A 23,799-nucleotide genomic window follows, 5' to 3' on the forward strand; every position below is an offset into this window, starting at 1 on the left:
CAGATCACTGGGTCTGTTCTTGAGCTCCTCTCCCTGAAACATCTTGGAAGGAGGCCAAAATCAAGGGCAGCCCTTGCGGTTTAATGGGAATGCAGAAGAGGAGGTTCTGGCTTTGTTTTGGTGGTCAAGAGTGTGTTTGTCCTGAGATTGAATTTCTCAAACTCCAGTGTGCTTGTGTATCTTTGGGGATGTTGTTAAAATGCAGATTCTGATTCAGTAGCTGTCTGGTGGAACCAGGGATTGTGCATTTCTGACGAGCTTCCAGGTAGTGGTAATCTTTCCCTCCATGGTTCGCACTTTGACTAACAACGTTGTAAAGTCACTGCTGTGCCTTAGGGCTTATTTTGGTACCAACTGACCAAGCTCTCTTTCCCACTTCCTCCCTACAAGCTAACTTTCAGTCACTGATTATGCCGTTGCATGTGAAATGCAGCATATGCCCAAGAAAATATGATAATAAAGATTAGGGGAGGGAAGAAAACCAATCAGTTGTGATAATCTTTTGGTGTATTTCCTTGCAGTTCTTTTTACTAAGCCTGGGTGTTTCTTTTAGCATTTATTTGAGTAGTACTTGCAAAAATTATGAGATGGCATTGTGGTTATCAAACTGTATATATACTTTTTTTTTTTTTTTTTTTACATGGGCAGGCACCGGAAATTGAACCCGGGTCCTCGGGATTGGCAGGCAAGCATTCTTACCTGCTGAGCCACCGTGGCCCTGTATATATACTTTTAAAGCTTGATCCTTTGTGTAGCAGTGAATCACAAGTATTTCCCATCTTATAGCATATTGTTTATAAGCATAATTTTTTAGTTGCATAGTTTAACAATTCCCCTGTTATTGAACATTTAGGTTGCCTCCATTTCCAATAAATATCTTTGTACATGAAGTTTTCCATATGTAAGATTATACTTTGAGAATAGAGTCCCAGAAGTAGAATTACTACATAAAAATTTGTAAATATTTTTTAAAGTTCTTAATTACTATTTTCAAGTTGTGTTCCCAAAGGGTGGACTCTTCATGCTTCTATAAGCAGTTTCTGTTTTGCTGTATCCCTGGCAACTTTGGTGTGTTTCTTTAAGCAAATAATTATATCCACTTTCATGTTGTTTTAAGCTTGTATTTTTTTAATAACTGTAGTTTTTTTAAAACATATTGTTCTGCTTCTTTTATATATTGTTTACATCCTTTGCCCATTTATTTTTTATCTGGATATTATGTTTTTAGATTAATTTATGTGAACTCTTCATTAAATGAAAATAGTCTATTTTTTTCTGTCAGTTTTGCAACAGTGTTTTCTGAATCTGCCCTCAGATTTTATGCAGAGAATTACAGCTATGGATTGCTCCAACATATTTTTGTGTTATTAAACTACTTTTTTGTGCGATATCAAACTGTTTAGAAACTACATTCCTAAGCAGCTTGATATTGCATTATTTTCTCTTTAGCCCAGGATAATAATTTTTTTTTGAGTTCTAAGTGTTTATTTCTGTTTAAACCATTATTACTATATTTCCACTTTATTTTACAATGGTTAGAGAATATGGCTTTTTAATTTCCTCAAAGTTAAATATATGGTGAATTTTTATAAATGTTCTGTGAACACTTGTGAATAAGATGCATTCTCCTATTGTAAAGATATAAACTTGGATATACACTAATCAATCTAGTCTTTCCAATGATATGGTAATCCTTCCCTGACTATAATTTTCTCCTATGTGAAATTATAGTGTATATGTATTTAGTTTTATATATTTTATTGATATCAATGAGAATTTCAGTTCCAGAAAAGATTGAGATGGGAATCATTTTTTATTGGGGCTTTTTAGAAAAGGATAGGAATGGAGGGTTGGAAATATAAAAGGAAGGTAAAGTAGATGCAGAGAAGGAATAATTCAATAAAGTTTTAGAGAAGAAAAAGGAAGATAAGGTAACATGCCTCATGGCAACTTAGAGAGCTCGTGTGGTGACATAACCTTAGGTAGTATGGAATGGTTGTGAGTAAAAACTACCAAGCCTTTCCTTCCCAAATATTCATGACAGGCCCCAGGAGGTAAGAGCCAAACAGGGGGGAGTTTGGTTGACTTGGTTTAGGAGGTAGGAACTGAATCTCTGAGCCATTAAATCAGAACAGTACTGTCCAAGTAGATGAAGTCTCAGCAAAAGTACAAAAAGAACTAAATACAATCACAAGGGTCCTCACAAAAGGAAGAGTAAGGTAGATTTGACAGAGAAATGTGAACCGTCAAGCAAGAAGTTATATGCTGGCTTTGAGGATGGAGAAAGGGGTCACAAACCGAGGAATGGTTCTCTAAATCTGGAAAAGGCAAGGAAACAGCTCTAACAGTCTCGGAGGAAGTATGGCCCTGTGGACTTTTTGATTTCTGCCTTTTGAATGATTGAAATGATTTCAGTTTTTGAATCTCCAAAGCTGGAGGAGAATAAATGTGTGTTGTTTTAAGCCATCAAATATGTTAATTTGCTACAGCAGCCATAGGAAACTAATATTATTTAAGTGCTTAGGAAATGGAAGTTGTGGTGGTTTTAGTTAGTTAACATACAAGCTCATAGTATGTATTGGGTCACACACTGATCACCTTATGAATATTACTTTAGTTAATTCTCAAACAACCCCGTGAGGTTGGTGATAGGCCTGGAGGACAGGACCCCTTTCCTGATGATGTGACCTATCCCTGGCAAATATTTCAGAAAGCCTCTCCTACCCCAATCCATGCCAGCCGGCATCTCCTTCACCCTCCAGCAGTTGCCTTCTTGCGATAACCTCCCATTACTCAACCTCTACCCTCCGGCAGATGCATTCTTGCACTAAACTCCTTACTCTGTTTGTCCTCCAGCATTTACAACCCTGCATGCCTAAGGCAACACTTAAAATTTAAACTTTAACAGTGGAAAGCTGCTACCTCCTAACAGCCCCTAAGCCATAAAAACCCTATCCCGTCACCTGGGTTCTCTTTCGTGAAACGCTGCCCCGGGGGGCTCTGTTTCTTCCTGAAATAAAGTCTTTGCCTGATTTTTTTTTTGTTCCTGCCTTGTTCCTGGTGAATTTGCTGTTTCCTTTTAGCTGGTACTATTACTATCCCAATCTTACAGATGAGAAACTGAGAAAAAAGCAGTTAAGTGACTTGCCTCAGGTCTCTCAACTGGTTAAGTGCTGTCGCTGAGATTTGAACCTGTCATTGTTGATCTCATTATTATTATTTTTTTGAGATATAATTCACGTACCATACAGTTCACTCATTTAAAATCTATAATTCATTGGTTTTTAGTATATACACAGAATCATACAACTATCATCACAAGCGATTTTAGAACATTTTGTCACCCCCAAAAGAATCTCATACCCACTAGCAGTCACCCTCTGTTTCCTCCCTGGTGTCCTCCTGCCCCTTTCTCTGATCTCGGCAACCACCAATCAGTCTCCAGGGTTTTGCCTATTCTGGGCATTTTGTATCGTTCATTCCTTTGTATAGATATACCATATCATATTTATTCATTCATTTGTTGTTGGACATTTGGGACATTTCCGTTTTTTTGTCATTATGTGTAGTGCTGTGAACCTTCATGTACATATGGAAATATGTTTTTCATTTCTCTTGGGTATATACCTGGGAGTAGAGTTGCTGGGTCATAGGGTAACTCTGTGATTAATTTTCTGAGGAACTTTCAGGTTGTTTTCCAAAGTGGCTGTACCATATTACATTTCCACCAGCAGTGTGATGGTTCCAATTTCTCCACATCCTTGTCAACACTTACTTTTTTCTGTCTTTTTAATTATACTCATCATTTTGGGTGTGAAGTTGTATCATACTATGGTTTTGATTTTCATATCCCTGATGGCAATAATGTTGGATATCTATTCATGTGCTTATTGGGCATTTGGAGAAATGTCTATGCACAGCCTTTGCCCATTTTAGATGGGGCTATTTGTCTTTTTATTATTGAGTTGTAGGAATTATATATATATATTAAATGCAAGTTCCTTATCAGATAAATGATTTGCAAAACGTTTTCTCATTCTGTGGTATGTCTTTTCACCTTCTTGATGGCATCCTTTGCAACATAAGAGTTTTAAATTTTGATGAGATCCAATTTATATTTTCTTTGGTTGCTTGTGCTTTTGGTGTCATATCTAAGAAATGATTTAATAATCCAGTGTCACAAAGAATTATGTTTATGTTTTCTTCAAGGAGTTTTTTAGTTTTTAGTTTTAGTTCTTACCTGAGGGCATTGATGCGTTTTGAGCTAAGTTTTGTACATGGGATGAGGTAGAGTTCTACTTCACTCTTTTGCAGCTAGCCATTTAGGTGTCCCAGTACCCACAGACCATTCCTTCCCCACTGAATCATCTTGGCATCCTTATCAAAAATCAGTTGACTGTGAATATGGGGATTTATTTCTGGACTTTTAGTTCTATGCCACTGATCTGTATGTCTGCCCTTATGCTGGTACCACATGTGGAACCACACTGTATTGATTAATGTAACTTTCTAGTAAGTTTTGAAATCAGGAAGAAATTTTGTTCTTTCCTTTCAAGATTGTTTTGGCTGTTCTGGTACCCCTGCAATTTCATATGAATTTAAAAATCAGTTTATAAATTTCTGCAGGGAAGACAACTGGGATTTTGATTGGGATTTGTTTTGAATCTATGAATAGAGGGATTATTGCAATCTTAAAATATTAAGTCTTCTGATCCATGAACATGGCAGTCCTTCTACTGATTTTGGTCTTTAATGTCTTTCAATAATGTTTTGTAGTTTTCAGAGTATAAATTTTGCACTTCTTTCATTAAATTTATACCTAAGCATTTTATTCCTTTTGAATAAATGGAATTGTTTTCTTAATTTCATTTTCTGTTTATCATAGATTTACTTTTAGCCTCAATTGAGCATCGTAAGGTCTAACATTCCTCAAAATTGCACTTCAAAGTATGGTGGCTTCAAAATTGCTTATTGTCTATTCACCTTTGTTCACATTTTGCAGTTTTTACATTCTATATTTTGATGAAATGTTGAAATAACCCCCTTTTTTTTTTCCTACTTTCTGTTTATTTTAAATTCTACTCTTTTTTTCTGATTTGGCTGCTTCTGTTTTTAATCTTTCTGTATCATTTTTCTTCCAGATGTATCCTCTGTACACCATTGAATTTTAAATAAAACTTGAATCTCTGTTTTTAATAAGGAATTTAAACAATTCACATTTATCATACTTGCAAAAAAACATTTTGTTTTATTCTCCCTGGTATTTAAAGTTTTCCCCTATTATGCTTTTTGTGGTACCCTCTGGACTTTTACTTATTTGTTTTCACATATATTTCTACAAAGCTGTATAAATTAATATTAATCTTGTTATTAATTATATTAGTGGCTATCACAAATTAAAAGAAAAACATTCTTGAGCCTGAATTTATCTTACTCTCAAAGCAAAAAGAAGAGTAACTTTTGAATCTGTTACAGAAGATAAGGATTCTAGAGCTTTTGCTAACCTGTGTCCTTCTTTCTTATTTCATTTAATCTACTAATATTATAAACTTGAAGATTGAAAATTTCGTTAGTCATTTATGTGCTTGTTTGAAGCTGTTATGTACCTCAGCAGAAAACGCCAAGTTCTTTTAATCCATTCCTGTTGGGGAAGGCATATTATGGATGGGACCTTTTGGTTAGGTTGTTTCAATTTAGATGTGACCCACTTAATTCAAGGTGGGTCTTACTCCATTGCTGGAGTCTTTTATGAGCATAAAGGAAAGAAAAACCTAACAGAGCTCAGAGACAGAAACACCCAGAATGCTTAAAGAGGAAAGTCCCCAGAGAAAAAAGCAAGGACCCACAGAAACTGTGAAAGAAAGTTAGACCCTGAAAGTAACGAGAACAGCAGCTGCAGGTCATGTGCCTTCTCATGTGACAGAGGATGCCCACCAGCCATTCTTCAGAGAAGGTATCATTCTGTTGATGCCTTAATTTGGACATTTTCACAGCCTAACAACTGTAAATTGTAGGTTAATAAATCCCCATTGTATAAGCCAATCCATTTCTGATATATTGCATTCGGGCAGCTTTAGCAAACCGAAAAAAATCATTTCACAGTTTCCCCATTTAATTTAGATAAAAATTAATAAAAGTTATCCCTGCATAAATTTAACTGTTTTCAATATAGTTGTTTTCTCACTATTTCTTTCCCCATTCTTGAGTTCTTAATCTTGGTTCCTTTCAGAATGATCTGGTAGGATCCCAAAGTAATTTTCTAGAAAGGGCATCAGTGGGGTAAAATGCTGAAAACTTGTTTTAATATAGCAATTTGTTTCCCTCAAGTCATTGTAGATATTATTCTGTTGTCTTGAGAAGTTGATTCTGTAAAGAAGTTTGAGCACAAACAATAAGCTATTTTTTGCCCTGAACATATTCTTGTTCTCTATTCCTAAAATTTATAACTTTTACTGAAAGATAACTGAGTATAAATTTCTTTTCAAATATTTTGCCTTGAACTTGGTAAACCTATCGATTTCTAACTTCAGGACTTCTTTAGGAGCAAGAAGGATTTCTCTTGTCATGACACTTTGATCAATACTCCTGCTTTTTTTTTTACTTCCTCAGGGATCTGCTGTTTAGCTCTCTTATCTCTGAATGTGTGGTAGTTAGGTTCAGGTGTCAACTTGGCCAGGTGAACGTGCCTTGTTCTGTTGCTGTAGACATGAGCCAATGGTACGTGAACCTCATCTGTTGCTAATTACATCTGCAGTCGGCTAGGAGGCGTGCCTACTGCAATGAAAGATGTTTGACTTAATTGGTTGGTGCTTAAATGAGGAAGCTCAACGTAGCATAGCCAAAGCAACTCAGCATACGTCATCTTGGCACTCCAAAGCTAGGCCTTTGGAGATGCAGAAAGGAATCACCCTGAGGAAAGCTGTTGGAACACAGAGGCCTGGAGAGGCGGCCAGCGGAGATCACCCTGTGCCTTCCCACATAAGAAAGAACCTCAGTTGAAAGTTAGCTGCCTTTCCTCTGAAGAACTAGTGAAATAAATCCCCTTTTATTAAAAGCCGTTCTGTCTCTGGTGTGTTGCATTCTGGCAGCTAGCAAACTAGAACTGATTTTGGTACTGGAGATTGGGGTGCTGCTGTGGTTTGCAAATACCGGATGTGTTGGAATGGCTTTTTGGTTGCCTAAGGGAAAGATTTTGGAGGAACTGTGAAGAGAATGATGGAGAAGTCCTGGAGTGCTTGAAGAGACTGTTGGTATAAATGGAACTACTGCCAATTTGGACAAAGGGGGACGTAAAGGGACAAATTGGAGTTTGCAGAGTGAGAACCACTGAAGCTCAGGTCTGAAGCCAAGAAACCTTGGCCAGGAGAGTGGACCCACCCATATACATGGAGAGGGTGAGTTTGCCCTGAGGGCAGAGGATGAGATTCCCATCTTGTTGCAGTGGAAGAGTTGTGCAGCCTCAGGCCTTGGAAAAGGTATAGCATGCTCTTTGGGGACTGGGGAGAGCCTGGCTGCCACCACATGGAGGGGTTGAGTGTGTGTCTCGGAAATAGCAGAGAGCCCAGGGGTGGCCCTGATGCCTGGAGAGAGTGGAGCTGAGGAAAAGGTGGTCCCCTCAATGTTCCCTGAGGTTGATTTGGAAAGAGGTGGGCCACTGCATAGGCCCTTGGAAAGGGTGGGACTGCCACTTTCTAAAGCTGAAGGATAAATGACTTTCAGACTTTGAAATCCAATTGCGCTTTCTCAGAGGAGATGTTAACAATTTGTGGCATTTCTTAATCTTAATGCATTGGCATTTCATTTTGGAGAACTCCTTTATTTTTTTCTTTGTGGGTGCAGATTTGGATTTCCACAAGAATGCAGGAGTATGGCTAAGTGTTTTTACTTAGGCTGTCATCTTTTAGTACTCGTTAGACTTAGTTTTGTGAGCTTACTCTGGCAGCAGTCTAGGGGATGAACCAAGCTGGTAGTGAGCAGTATTGGACTTCAGCAACAGTTCAATAGGTGAGAGATGATGAGGTCCTGCATTAGGGCATTGATGGGGAAATGAAGAGGAAGGGCTGAACTTAGATCATATTCCTGAGGTAGAGTCCACAGGACTAAGTGGTTTGTTGGGAGGAATGGAGAAGGAGATGTCAAGATTTATCCTCAAGTTTAGAATTGGGTGATAGGTAAAAATGAAAAGGTTTTTAAACAAGACTGGGAATGGGGGAGGTCAGTTGATTTGGGTGGGGGAGGAAGGAGACATGCTAAATCTGGGATATCTATAAGACATAAAAGTAGAGATATTCTGTTGGAAATTTGGAGATCTCACCTAGATAGAGAAGATGGGAGTTGTTATAAGAACATGGAGTCAGTGGTTGATACTGTGGGCATAGATAAGTCTCCTGTGATAGTGTAGAGAATGAAAACAGAAGAGGGTGAAGATTGGAACCTAGCAAAACACCAACATTAATAAAGGGGTGAGAAGATAAGGGGTTTAAGAAAACAGATTCAGAAGGCATGCCTGGAAAGGTAGGAGAAAAACGAGGAGAGACTCCAAACCTGTTAACCAAAGGAAGAGAATGTTTCAAGAAGTTTCAGGATGAAGTGATAAAACTGCAGAAAGGTAAGGAAGGTAGGAATAAATGCCATATTTCTCCTCTTCTAAAACCTCTGCTCCCTCCCTCTATCACCAACCCACAGTTGAATGGTTTGGGGAATTGGGAATTGGGATGCATTTTATAAAGTTTCCTAGCCTCAATCCTTATCTCCTTCTACCCAGACAAACAAACAAAACCATCTAAAGGTACTTTTTACAATGGCGGAAATATTATGTTTGGATTTTGAAATTAGGAGCTTATCAGTGGTTTTGGTGAGAACATATTTAGTAGTGTTTACACCATATTTAGAGGTTTAAGGGCAGAAGTTAACTCAAGAAGTGAGATGATAAGAAAAGGTAAGGAGAGAGCCAGCTTAGAGTTAGCGTGAAGAAAGAATGATATAAACTAGAAAAGTTGATTATGTCTGAAGGATAAGAGAAGTGATAGCAGAGGAGAGATGGACCTGTTTGTTGTTCACACATTCATTCAGTAAGTATTTGTTGCCAAAGAGTATGTACCAATCACTATACTAGGCACTGAGAATAAAGTAGAAAAATAAACAAAAATCCCTGACTTCGTGAGGCTTACATTCTGGGTAGAGAAATGGAGGGAAACACACAAACCAAAAAATAAGTAAAACATATGGTACTCTAGGTAGTGTTAAGTGCTAAAGGGAAAAAGCAGGAAAAGGGAATAAGTGTTGAGAGACTATAATTTCAGATATGTTGGTAAGACAGAAGATGATATTGAGTAAAGACTTTAAGAAGTAAATGAGTAAACCATATTGCAGCCTCTGGGAAGAACATTCCAGTCAAAGGAACCAACACATACAAAGTCATAGAGAAATTAGGTGTTTAAGGAACAGCAAGTAATCCAATGTGGCTGGAATGGAGAGAGCAAGATGGAGAGTTGTAGAAGAGGAGAGATATAGGAGGTAAGGGCTGAAAGATAGATTTAGAACAGAACATCTAGGACTTTGTAGGCCATTGTAGCACCTTTGGCTTTTACAAATAACAGAATGAGAATCTACTGTGGATTTTAAAGGTTGGTTGTAGAGGAAGAATTTTCCAAGAAGAACGAGTGTGTGTGTTTGTGTTGATGAGGGAATTAACTAGGAGAGAATGGTATCCAGGGAACCAAGTACAGAAAGTATTTCAAGAGAAGGAAATGGTTCAGCTGTGTCTAATATGTTCAGGGCTCAAACAAGGTGAAACTGAGAATTAATTGTAACATTTAGCACAGTGGAGGTCTCTGGTGACCTTGATAAAGAGCACTTTTGATGGAGTATTAGGAAAAAAATTCCTAGTCGATCCCATCAATGAAATTGATGAAATCAATGAAATTCAAAGAACGTGGCAAGACTAAGGGAGATATGATTCCCCAGAGGAAATTCAGAGTCCTGCACTAGAAGGAGGGAAATAGGCTCTTCAGATAATAACAAATGTTCACTTCAGCTAGAGCTAGCCTCTTTGGGTTCTATGTATCCTATCTACAGTCTCTAACATCAGTCACCTATTAAGTCTTTCAGGAATAGAAACATTTATGGGAAGATGTGTAACTCCCCAATACTGACAGACCATCCAGATTGCAACCATTTTCCACAGAAGAAAAGCCAGAAGCCCTACAGAAAGTGTTGTCTTTTTCAAATGTTTCTTTCTCATTGAGATTGAACCAGGATTCAGAATGAGAAAATGGCCCAAACTTCAGTCCCCTATCTATTGTTGCTTTTCCCAGAACTTCCTCATGGTTTCAGAATGCATAAATCTGTATGCAAATTGCAATTTTGGGAGAGAATTAAGACATGGGAGGAGTAGAAAAATCACATTTTAAATGTGGGATAGTAGGAAATGATTTTAAATCCATTTGGCATTTTAAAAATATTTGACAAATGTTGGTGCTGGAAGAGTCTCAAGAGAGTATCCTAAAATCTCTTCATCAAAACAAAATTAATTACATTTGTTGTTTTTTTTTTAGTTATAAAAATACAAGCATTTTACGGAAAACTTAGAATCAATAAGAAAGAACAAATAAAAAAAAAAAGTTCTCTATAAACATACTATTCATAACTTCTTCATCATGTAACTTTCCACTCTCTCTCTTGTTTCCTTCTTTTTCCTACCTTTTTTATTTATTATAGTTTATTTTCTTCAAATTTGGGTCATGTTATATGTACCGATTGCAATCTGCCTTATCACTTTATAATTTGTCATAAAAATTGAGGCCTTTTATCAAATGGTTTTTAGAGGTTGTATATAACACTACATCATTTGAATATATATCAAATACATATTTACTCATTTCCTTTTGTGGAACATTTAGGAAATTTTCAATTATTTCACTATTATAAATTACTCATGGATCAATCTCAGAGCGCATATTTGAAGATTTCTTTAGGATAAATTCCTAGAAATTCAATTGCAAAATTATCCTCCAAATTGCAGCAGTGTATGAATAACAGAAACATTGAAGTCATGAGTCAAGAAGGAACTTGCCCAAGTTGTGGCTGGTTGGTGCTGAGTGTGTCTTGGAATTCAGCAACTCTGGCTCTTAAGAAAGAGCCCCATCTCATTCCTTGACTTCAGGCTTCTTGTTACAGTTGATGTCCTATAGGTCTCGGACCTGGACGACGTTTAATTTTTTCTGCAATTCTGTAGCTTTCAGTCATGCCAAGCTAGTCCTCTAGCTTATCAGTGGGCCTGAACTCTATGAACAATTAGAAATGCCTCTTTTCATGACAGATGATGGTGTTCCTCTTATATGTTTCCTTCTTTATGGCTACAAATATTTTCCCTTTAGTCTGGAACTACCATCCATTGGATATTCTCTCATATTCCTGAAGAGTTCCTGGGCTTTTCTGACTTTTTTTTTTTTTTTTTTTTTATCCTTACTGCTTGTATATTTTTCCTCCCAAATCCTACTTTACAAAATCCTGCTATACTTCTGTATAGGAAGGCCATCTTTCAGTAGACTCCAGTGATGATTGGAGAAAGATTTCATCCACATCCTTCACCAGTTCTGGTCCACTGTGACTATTTCCAACCCATCCAGCCAGATTGGCAGAATCACCACGAGGCATCCATGTTACAGCAGATTGTAGTGGTGGCTTTTCCATAACTGAGAAACATTTTAAAGACAACGGATGAAGAGTTTCCTGCTAACATCCACCTATTCCTGAAGAAATATTTGGTAATTCTTAACTTATAATGCTTTCCCCCATTTTACAAATATATTTATAGGTTGAGTCATATGAAATTGCCAGTTTTTTAGGTCAAAAACTGTCAAAAATTGATGATTTCTTGTGATTCATTCTAATATATAAAATGACCCTGCATGTCAAGGACATACTGTAGAAAATATCCCAGTTTATTCCCAGTGTAGATTGTGGAAGGCCCGTCCATGACTCCTAAGTCTCCACCCGAGGCTGCTACACACAACTGGTAGATTGTATATCTAGTTGCCTGGATGGTCTAGGGTATAAATGCCTCATTGGTGTCGTGAAGCCCACAAACCTGCACAAACATTCAAAGCAGCCCTGACAACCTCATTTTTTTTTTTAAATTTTGTTAGAGAAATTGTGGGTTTATAAAACAATCATGCATAACATACAGGATTCCTTTATACTACCCTACCATCAACACCTTGCATTTGTGTGGAACATTTGTTACAATGGATGGTAGCACATTTTTATCACTGTACTATTAATAAACTCCATGGTTTAACTTAGGGCTCACTGTTTTGCATATAAAAATATTTCTTTTTTTTCTTTTAACACATATAATCTAACATTTCTCCTATTAATCACATTCAGACATATATTTCAGTGCTGTCAATTGTGATCACAATGTTGTGCTTCTATCACCAAAATCCATTACCCAAACAGTTCCATCATTCCAAATAGGAAGCCTGTATATTTTAAGCCTCAACATTTTATTCTGTATCCCCACCCCATCTTCTGGTAACCTATATTCTAGATTCTGGCTCTATGAGCTTGCTTATTCTAATTGTTTCAACTCAGTGAGTTCACACAATATTTATCCTTTTGTGTCTGCTTACTTCGCTCAGCATGATGTCTTTTAAGTTCATCCATGTTGTTGCATGTATCAGTACATCATTCCTTTTTACTGCTGAATAATATTCCATTGTATGTGTACACCACATCTTATTTATCCATTCACCGGTTGATGGGTACTTGAGTTGTTTCCATCTTTTGGCAGTTGTGAATAATACCACTATGAACATCATGTGCAAATAATCTGTTTGAGTCCCTGCTTTAAATTCTTTTGGGTGTATATCTAAAAGTGGGTTTGCCAGTTTATATGGTAGTTCTGTACTTAGCTTTCTGAGAAACCACCAAACTGTCTCCATAGTGGCTGCACCATTTTACATTGCCATCAGCAATGAATGAGTGTTTCTGTTTATCTGCATCCTCTCCAACACTTCTTATTATCCTTTTATTTTTTTTGATAGCAGCCATTCTAATGGGTGTGCAGTGGTATCTCATTCTGGTTTTGATTTGCATTTCCCTAATAGCTAATGATATTGTGCATCTTTCATATGTTTTCTGGCTATTTGTATATCTTCTTTGAAGAGGTGTCTATGCAAGTCTTTTGCCCATTTTTAATTGGGTTTTCTGTCTTTTTGTTGCTAAGTTAAAGGATTTCTTCATGTATTCTGGATCTTAATTCTTTACCAGATATATGGTTCCCATTTTTTTCTCCCATTGTATAGGTTTTGTTTTACATTCATGATAGAGTCCTTAGAGGAACTAGAATTTTTAAATTTTGATGATGTCCCCTTTATTTTTTTCTTTTGTTCCTTGTTCTTTAGGTGTAAAGTTTAAGAAACCATTGTGTAACAAAGGTCCTGAAAATGCTTCCCTACATTTTCTTCTAGGAGTTGGTAGTTCTAGCCCCTATATTTAGGTCTTTGATCCATTTTGAGTTGATTTTTGTAAATGGAGTGAGGTAGAGGGCCTCCTTCTGTTTTTTGCAAATGGAGATCCAGTTTTCCAATAATCATTTTTTGAGTAGTCTCTCCCCCCCCAACTGAGTGGTCTTTGCCACCCTATCAACAAATTAGCTGTAAATGTGAGGGTTGATTTCTGAGCTCTCCATTCTATTCCATTGGTCTATATGTCTGTCCTTGTACCAGTAACATGCTGTTTTGATTACTATGCATTTGTAATACATTTTAAGATTGGGAAGTGTGAGTCCTCTAACTTCATTCTTCTTTTTCAAAGTGGCTTTAGCTATTTGTGGCCCCTTACTATTCCATATAAATTTGATGATTGACTTTTCCATTTCTGCAAAGAAAGTTTCTGGAATTTTGATTGGGATTGCATTGAATCTATAAATTCCTTTGAGTAGTATTTACATCTTGGTGACATTTAGTCTTCCAATCCATGAATACAGATTGTCCTTCAGTTAATTTAGGTCATCTTTGATTTCTTTAGCACTGTTTTGAATTTTTCTATGTCCAAGTCCATTGCATCATTGGTTAGATTTATTCCTAGGTACTTAATTATTTTAGTTGCTATTGTGAAAAGAATTTTTTTTCTTGATTTCTTCTTTGGATTATTCACTGCTTTTGTTTAGAAACACTACTGATTTTTGGGTGTTGATCTTGTACCTTGCTGCTTTGCTGAATTCATTTATTAGCTCAATGAGCTTTGTTGTGGATTTTTCAGTGTTTCCTCTAGATAGTATCATATTAGCTTAAAAATAGTGAAAGTTTTACTTCTTCCTTCCCAATTTCTTTTTCTTGCCTAATTGCTCTAGCAAGAGCTTCCAGTACAATGTTGAATAACAGTAGTGATAGTGACCATCCTTGTCTTGTACCCAATCTTAGAGAATACTGGGGATAAATCCCACTTGATCATGGCATATAATTCTTTCAATATGTTGCTGCATTTTATTTGCTAGAATTTTGCTGAGGCTTTTTGCATTCATAAGAGATATTGGTCTGTTGTTTTTTTGTGAGTCTTTATCCACATTTGGTATTTGGGTGATGTTGGCCTCATACAATGAGTTAGGGAGTGTTACCTCCTCTTCAACTCATTGGAAGAGTGGAGGCAGAACTGGGGTTAAGTGTTCTTGGAGTGTTTGATAGAATTCCTCTGTGAAGCCATCTGATCTTGGGCTTTTATTTTTTCCTTTTGGAGGTTTTGGTTACTGATTTAATCTCTTTACCAGTAATTGGTTTGTTGTGATCTTCTATTTCTTCCTGAGTAAATGTAGTTTGTGTGTTTCTAATAATTTGTTCATTTAATCTGAGTTATCTAATTTATTGGCATATAGTTGTTCATTGTCTCTTATAGTCCTTTTTATTTCAGTTGGGTTGGTAGTAATGTCCCCCTTTTTATTTCTGATTTTCATTTTTTTTGTATCTCCTCTCTTTTCTTTGTCATTTTAGCTAAAAGTTCATTGATTTTTTTTTTTTAATCTTTGCAAAGAACCAAGTTTTGGTTTTTTTGATTCTCTCTCTCTTTTTTTTTTCAAATTCATTTATCTCTGCTCTAATTGTCGTTCCCTTCCTTCTGCACACTTTGGGTTTATTTGCTCTTCTTTTATTAATTCTTCCAGTTTTGAGGTTAGCTGTCTAATTTGAAGGCTAAAGTCAGCATTTAGATCTATAAATTTCCTTCTCAGCACTGCCTTCTCTGCATCCCTTAAGTTTTGCTATGTTGTGTTTTCATTTGCATTCACTTCAGGGTATTTCCTAATTTCACTTCTGATTTTTCCTTTAACCCATTGGTTAAAAGTTGTTTCATTTCCACATATTTGTGAATTTTCCATTTCTCCTTCTGTTATTGATTAGTTGTTTTTTTTTTTATAGTTCAACTTACGTAGGTAAGTTTAATGGGATCAATTAGGAAAAAGTACATGTAGGAGATGCTTTACACAGAATAATATATCCTTTCCATGTTGACTATTTTAACAGGGTTTAAAATGAGTGGTTATTCTTTACTCTTCTGAATTCAGATTGTTCAGATGGCCATAAAATCTGAAAACACAGACCAAATACACAATAAGTAGTTTACTGATAATACATGCTATGTTCAATGTATTTTCCTCATTAACAATTCAAACTTCAGTAAGTTGTACAAAATTGCAGTGAACAATGTGCAATAAAGCAGCATTTCCATCAATCCTTAAATATACATCCACAATGCATTGCTTAGATAATTTGTGTCTCTAATTTACACTGAATAAACTTGCACCTTTAGCATATGTGAGAAATAATCAAGGGAGTTCAGTCTATTAAAAATATATATATTGTGTATGTTTCCAGACTTTGTGATCACCTGTATTTTATTTTTTGTAAGAGTCACCTATTATAAATCTTATAAACATTTTTACCATTTGTATATACCAAGAAAAAAATGGGTATACATCATAATGGATAATGGAATAAGCAATAACAAAAATATATCTTCTTGGTTTTCAAATAATTCTATGCTACAACATTTTGCTGAAAATGAAGTGATTTTTAATCTATAAACAAAAGATTCTCTGAATGATTTTGAGGATATATTACAAATTTGGTTTAAAAAAAGATTTAAATTTAAAACAGGTGTTAAAATAACCAGGCACTCCAGAAGACAATGTGGAGGTACAACGATTGTGTGATGACTCCTTAATACTCTAAAGGAGTAAAGATCTTTTTCAAATATAGAAAGAAATTAGGTCTTTCTACAATGCTAACTCTAAGATCTATTTTCCTTTATAGACTACAGTGTTATTATCACTTTCGTATACTTTTACTTCATAAAGAACTCCCACAGGAAGAAATTTCTGAAGGTTTTCCCAGATATTTATAAAGCCACATTTTCTGTCATGCTCACGACATCGGTGAAATATGACACATCCAGATCCAGATTGTTGTGATCAACGGGCTTCATAATTCCCTCCTCCGTATATTCTTTGAGGTCAGTCAAGTTCCTGACTATCCCTGTAATAGGATCAGTCTTTGGTAATTGTGTCCATGGCCATTTGGATTGTTGCATTTCCCAAAGAGTTTCAAGTTTTCTTCATTACTCAGAGATTTGCTGTGGCGCTGGTGGCTCGTGCTGAAGGAGATGAGGCAGGACACCTGTGCACGGTGCCCACCGCCTGAGACCACTGCCCGAGCTCACGGTGCTCATGGTCTTCCAGCCAGGGCGCTTCAGCACGCCCTCTTCCCAGGGCCCGCGGCCAGTCGGAAGAAGCTGTGATACTGATTTCTAGCTTCATTCTTTTGTGGTCAGAGATTATGCATTGTATGATTTCAGTATTTTTTAATTTATTGAGGCCTATTTTGTGAGCCAACATATGGTCTATTCTGGAGAATGATCCATGTGTACTTGAGAAGAATGTGTATTGTGTTTTCTTTGGGTTCAGTATTCTATTTGTATCTGATAGGTCTGGTTGATTGAGTGTATCATTCAATTCCTGTACTTCCTTGCTGATCTCCTGACTAGTTGTTCTGTCCATTATTGAGAGTGGTGTGTTAAAAGGTCTTACTATTAATGTAGAACCGTCAATTTTTCCCTTCAAATCTCTCAGTACTTGCTTCTTATGTTTTAGGGCTATGTTGTTAGGTGTATATTTATTTTTAATTGTTACATCTTTTTATTGAATAGTCCCCTTTCTCAGTATATAATGACCATCTTTGCCCCCCATAGCTATTTTTAGCTTAAAGTCTGTGTCATCCAGTATTGGTACAGGCACCCCAGCTCCCTTTAGGTTACTATTTACATGGTATATATTTCCATCCTTTCACTCTCAACCTACTTGTATCTTTGACTTGAACGTGAATTTCTTGCAGACAGCATATAGTTAGGTCCTTCTTTTTTTTCAATTTATTCTGTCAATTTCTGCCTTTTGACTAGAGAATTTAATCCATTCTGCCAATTTCTGCCTTTTGACTAGAGAATTTAATCCATTAAATGGATACATTTAATCCATTACCATTTAATCTGCCTTTTGACTAGAGAATTTAAAATCACTACTGATAATATAGACTTTCCTTTTGCTATTTAGCCTTTGTAAGTATTATACCCTTTTTGCTTCTTATGTTCATAAAAGCCTACATTCATATTTATTTGCTTTTTTTTGTGTTGTACCGTATTGAATGCCTTCTCATTTCCCTCTGAATATATTTTTCATCTGTTTTCCTTTTGCTTACTCAAGGGTTAAAATTTAATATCCTAAATATATGTCATATTTCTTTTTTTATATCAACTGAACTTCAATACCATGCACATGTACTTTTCCTATACTCCTCTGTCTGCCAACTCATTACTGATTTTATCTTTATACATTATATGTCCAAAAACCTCCTTTGATTATTACTGTTTTTTTGTTGTTAATGGGCAGGCACCAGGGAATGAAACCTGGGTCTCTGGCATGGCAGGCGAGAACCCTGCCTGCTGAGCCACCATGGCCCGCCCACAATCATTACTTTTTATACATTTGAATTCTAGCACCTTTAGAAAGTAAGAAGTGGAGTTACATACCAAACAATACAATGCAATAATATTGGCATTTATAATTACCCAAGTGGTAACCTTTAACACAGGTCTTTATTTCTTTATGCTGCTCTGAACCATTGTCTTGTATCTTTTACTTTCAGTCTGAAGAGCTTCCTTTAGCAGTGCTTGTAGAGCAAGTCCAGTGATGATAAACTCTCTCAGTTTTGTTTACCTTAGAATGTCTTAATCTCTCACTTTTGAAAGAAAGTTTCTCTGGATATGAAATTCTTGACTGAAAGCTGTTATCCTTTAGCACTTAAAGTAGTTCAGCCCATAGCCTTTTGGGCCTCCCTGGTTTCTGATGAGAAATTGACACTCAGTCTAACTGGGACTTCCTTGTGTGCAATAAATATATTTTTTCTCTTGATGCATTCAGAATTCTCTCCTTGTCCTTTGCATTCAATAGTGAAATCAATATAGGATGGAGTGGATTTTTCTTCATGTTTATGCTGTTAGGTGTTCTCTGAGCTTTTTGGATATGCATATTCACATCTTTTGTTAAGTTTTGTCAAGTTTGCAGAGTTCTCCATCATTGTTTCTTTGACTATTACTTTTGCCCCTTTCTCTCTCTCTTCTCCTTCTGGGACACCGATAATGCATATCTTGGTGCACTTGATGGTATCTTATAGCCGTCTTAGGCTATTTTCACTTTTCAGATTTCTGTTTCGTTTTTACTCCTCAACCTGACCCATTTCAAGTGTCTTGTCTTGAGGTTCACTTCTTTCTTCTGCCACTCCAATCTGCTCTTGAAACCCTCCTAGACATTTTTCATTTCAATTCTTATGGTCTGCACTCCAGTAGGTATGTTTTGTTCCTCTTAAAAATCTCTCTTTACATAAGCTCTCATATTGTTCATTCACTGTTTTTTTTTTATCTCTTTCTCAGAAGTTCTGTCGAAACCTCTTCTATCACAGCTCAAACTAACAAACTGACTTTTAAATCAAAATACAGCAACTGATTACTCAGATGCTTCCTAACAGCTCAATGGTATAATTCTAGGCCTTTCTCTTCTTAATTGCTGGTTTTTGACATGATTATGTTCCAGAGATATATGTTAAATCTATTTGGGGGCCATTATGCACTTCTGTCTAATCACCTGTTTGAAGAGCCCATCTTCATGTATTACATCCTTGTTACTTAAACATGTTTCCAGTGACAGACAAGACAAAGGAAAATGACAAGACCCATAAAGTTACTAGTACAAGGAAAGAATCTCATTTCAAACCAGGGAATGAAGGGAAGCTCTTTATGGCACATTATATCTGCCATCTGTTGGTGAAAAAATCAAAACCCAAACTCCATTCCAGCAATCAACCCTCATGCCCATAGGCCCATCGTAATACTCAAGATGCATCTGATATTTCATATCTCTTGCCTGAAACTCAACAGGACAACCCATTTCCTAACCTCTCAACTATACCTCCTTCCCTTGTTTAACAAATTGGGATAATCTATTGTTTAGCATTTTAGAAAGAGTGCATCTCAGAAAGCCTATCTTGGAAGCCATTTACCAGGATCTTGAGCTGTGGGCCTGCATGAATAAACATTCTCTCCCAGTGAAAGGGGTGTGTAGTCTATCGGTATCTGCTGTTTGCTTCATGCATTATCTCATCCCGCCTATTGAGTCCCAGAGTATCTAAGCTAGAAATGATATCTCATTCAGCTGAATACATGTTAAAAACTCTGGTTCACTTCTAGGTAGGTAAAATAGTGGTAAATGTTTAGATTTTAGAGGATACCAAAAATTTGGTAGTTTTTTCCTTTGCATGTGCTGCCTTGTACTGTAGGTTTTAGTTCCCAATTAAAAAATTTTTTTTATTAGAGAAATATACAGGATATTCAGAGTTATCATATACCCGCCTCTCACATGCACAATTTTCTTACCTCTTAGTACCATTCTGCATTAGTGTGATAACTGCTACAATCCACGAAACAATATTATTATAATTATGATATTAACTTTGGCGCATTGTTTATATTGTGTTGTATAGTTCTGTGGATTTGTCTGTGTGTGTGTGTTAATATATACTATCTAAAATTTCCTTTTCCCTCTTTTGAATATACAATTCGATGGTGTTATTTACACACAGAGTTGTGCCTCCATCCCCAAATTATCCATTGCCAAAACTTTTCCATCACCCCAAACAGAAACTCTATACCAATTAAACATTAACTCCTCATTCCCTTCCCCTACTTGACCTCTGGCAACCTGTATTCTAGTTTCTGACTTCATGAATGTATTTATTCTGCCTATTTCATATCAGCAAGAACATACAATATTTGTCCTTTTGTGCCTGGCTTGTCTCACACCACATGATGTCTTCAGGGTTCATCCGTGTTGTAGCATGCTGCAGAACTTCATTCACTTTTATGGCTGAGTAATATCCCTTTGTATATTGTGCTGGTTTAAAAGTGTTACATAAAAGAAAAGCCTGTGTTCTTTTAACCCAGTCTTGTGGGGCAGACCTATTGTTGGGTGGGACCTTTTGATTAGTTCATTGCCATGGGGATGTGACCCCACCCATTCAAGTGGATCTTAATCCACTTACTGTAGTCCTTTAAGGAAGAGACATTTTTGGAGAGCGCTCAGAGCCGAGAGAAGCTAAGAAAGAAAAATGCCCCAGGAGAAACCAGAAAGGCCCCCAAGAACCGAGAGAGCCATTTTGAAACCAACCCAGGAGAGAAGAGCCAACAGACATCTCTATATGCCTTTTCATATAACAGAGGAATTGCAGATGCCATTGGCCTTTCTTCAGTGATGGTATCCTTTCATTGATGCCTTAGTTTGAATGCTTTTATGAGTTTTGAAATGTAATTCTGTAACCTGAAACCACCCCCCTTGAAAAATCCAACCCATTTTTGGTATATTGCATTCTAGCAGTTTTAGCAAACTGAAACATGTATATGCCACTGTTTTTGCCCCCATTCATCGCTTGAATGGAAAATGATTTGGGTTACTTCTACCTTTTGACAGTTGTGAATAACGCCCCTATGAACATCAATGTGCAAATGTCTGAGTCCTTGCTTTCAATTCTTTTGGGTTTGTATTAGAAGTGGGATTTTTAGGTCCTATGGTAATCCTATACTTAATGTTTTGAGGAATTGCCATACTGTTTTCCAGAGTGGCTGCACCATTTTCCATTCTCACCAACAGTGTATAAGCAATCCCATTTCTCCACATTCTCTCCAGCATTTGTTGTTTTCCATTTTTTTAATGGTAGCAATTCTAGTGGGTTTAATTCCCAAGTTTCAATCAGGCAGATTGTCTTTTTTTTCTTTTTGCATGGGCAGACACTGGAAATCGAACTCAAGTCTCTGGCATGGCAGGCGAGAACTCAGCCACTGAGCCACCGTGGCCCACCCTGCAAATTGTCTTTTGATCTCACACACTGTTGGTGTGACTGTTGGTCTTTGCATGGTTTATGCTGATCCATCATAAGTGCTGATCTTCGGTCCCTATTCTCCAGCTGACCTTAACTGCTTACCTGCTCTACTTGGTCCACTTGCTTTTGGATGCTACCTTGAACTCATTCTTTTTCTGTGCCTATCTGCCTTCCCTTCTGGGCGCTGTTTCCCTGGTCTGAGCTGCAACTTTTGCCATCCTGATTCACTCCTCCCTACAGTCTTACTGTTCTCAGGTCCACTAACTCCATACTTGTTTATCTGTGCTTCCCCACTGGTTCTTTGGCTTTTGTTTCATTTACTAGATGGGACTCTACCTCACACATCTCTTTTCCTTTCTTTCCAGTTAATCAGTTGCAGGATGTACTTTAGGGCTATTTCAGACCATCTGCTATAGGCTTCTCCAAGGAACAGGGCGGTGGAACAAGACCATCGGAAGAAAGTTTTGAAGTTAACAATCTGCCTGCAGGGTTGCTCTTTTAATTCCCTGTCCCCTAGCAAAAACATCTGATATTTTACAATTGAAATATGAATTTTGGTGTTGGTTTAGTAAAGAGACTTTCTAAATTTCTCTGGAAGTGGGTAGTGATAGTTATGTTTAGCATAGATAAAAATCCTTTGAACATTAGACTCACTTCATGATCTTTTCCTTTCTCATTTCTTTTACACTTTTTCCAACTCTTTCTCTTAATCCCACTGAACAAAACCCTTTTACTTTCTGTGTAATCTATGCTAAATGTCTGATTAGTAAACATTAATTTCTATTAGCAAGCAATTAGTTGCCACAGACAGTAGACTTGATTCTGGTTAGACCTCAGCAGGCGGTTTGTAAGTGAGGAAGTACAAAGAGCTAAAAAAATATGAGGAAATGTTCAACCTCACTGGCAAACAAACCAATCTAAAATAATGAGATACGATTTTTCACATGTCTAAAAGTTAAGGTTTTGTGTGTTTTGTTTTTTTTTGAAATGTCAGTGTTGTTGAAGATGTAGGGAAAGTAGTTCCCCCAGCTGTTGGGCAAATGGGAAAATTTTTCTACATGTTGATATGGCTTTAATTATTTAAAACCTTAAAAATGTGCACATTCTAACCCAGTGAGTCTGTGCATACATGAATCTACAAGAATATGTTAGAACATTGTGAGTAACTAGAAATAACTTAAGTAATGTACACCCATATATGCAACAATAATCAAATGTTGATGTAAAAGAATTTCCAAGGTTAAGGAAAAAAAGCATAATTAGGCAAAAAGAAACCCAGGTTATAAAGTTGTATGTTCAGTAAAGACTCATGTTGTTAAAAATATATAATAAATGTAGGTATTATATATGCACAGGAAGAAGACAGCAAGATATATATTGAAATATTAAAATGGAGTATTATGGGTGATCAGAAGAATGTGAATTTTATTTTTAATATTTTTTCTGTACTTTTCAAATTTCCACAATAAACATTATATTTTCACAATCATAAAAAACAATGCTTTTTAAAATTGAATCATGGAAAAAATTTTTAAAGTTAATGAAAAGTAACTAATCCACTAGTAAAAACTTAAGCAGATTTGGGAGGAATATGTGAAACATGGTAAATTGCCAATTAGCCTTATTTTTCATTTTCAAATAATATTTGTGTTAATTTTCCACAAATCTACAAAGATAAGATTCTTGTTTTCTGAAAAAACAGTGCTATAGCAGAAAGCCCAAAATGAGATCTGTATAGCTCAAAACAAATAATGTTAAAAAATATGACATACACTTGAATTTGAAATACAAAAAGCAGGTGAAAGTAAGAATGAAATTGAAAAGAGGAAATTATCTTGGATTAAAAACAAAACAAGACAAGTGTTTGAAAAATTGAAAACTATTGAACTCTTAGTTCCTCAACATAGTAAGATTGGCAGTTTTCCTTCTTCTGCCTTTTAAACTAAGTTTCCCAGCCTGGAACAATAGCATCACTAGGGGACCTGAGGAAATAAACATGGTTTCGAAGCAAAACTAGACCTTGGTAAGCACCTAGCTCAGTGGCTCCTGGAATATTTTGATTTGTTGGACTGGTGAGTCGTTTTTCTTTTTAAAAAATTAATATTAATTTTTTATGAAAGTAATGCATGTACCTAATTTAAAGCCATTTCATAAATTCTAACAAAGAACAGCAGTTGTGTTTCCTGCCACCTTCTGCCGCTCTACCTCCTGTCCCCCATCCTGAGTTGTATTCTCCAGGGCAGCGACTTTTAAGCTCTTTAGGATTTCTTCTAACATTTGAGCTTGCACTGCTAATTTAAATGTTATCAATTGCTTTCCTATT

General features: G+C 36.4%; 1 protein-coding gene and 1 pseudogene across 9 annotated transcripts in view; one reads left to right on the forward strand and one right to left on the reverse strand.

Moving 5' to 3' along the window:
* The window catches only part of ENTPD1 (ectonucleoside triphosphate diphosphohydrolase 1), a 219,492-nt gene that overhangs the window by 103,020 nt on the left and 92,673 nt on the right, over positions 1–23,799 (forward strand). The gene's annotated exons all lie outside the window — the stretch shown is intronic.
* Positions 16,295–19,990, reverse strand: LOC143654553 (6-pyruvoyl tetrahydrobiopterin synthase pseudogene; annotated as a pseudogene).

The sequence above is a fragment of the Tamandua tetradactyla genome, chromosome 13 (assembly GCF_023851605.1).
Source record: "Tamandua tetradactyla isolate mTamTet1 chromosome 13, mTamTet1.pri, whole genome shotgun sequence".
Classification (NCBI taxonomy): Eukaryota; Metazoa; Chordata; class Mammalia; order Pilosa; family Myrmecophagidae; genus Tamandua; species Tamandua tetradactyla.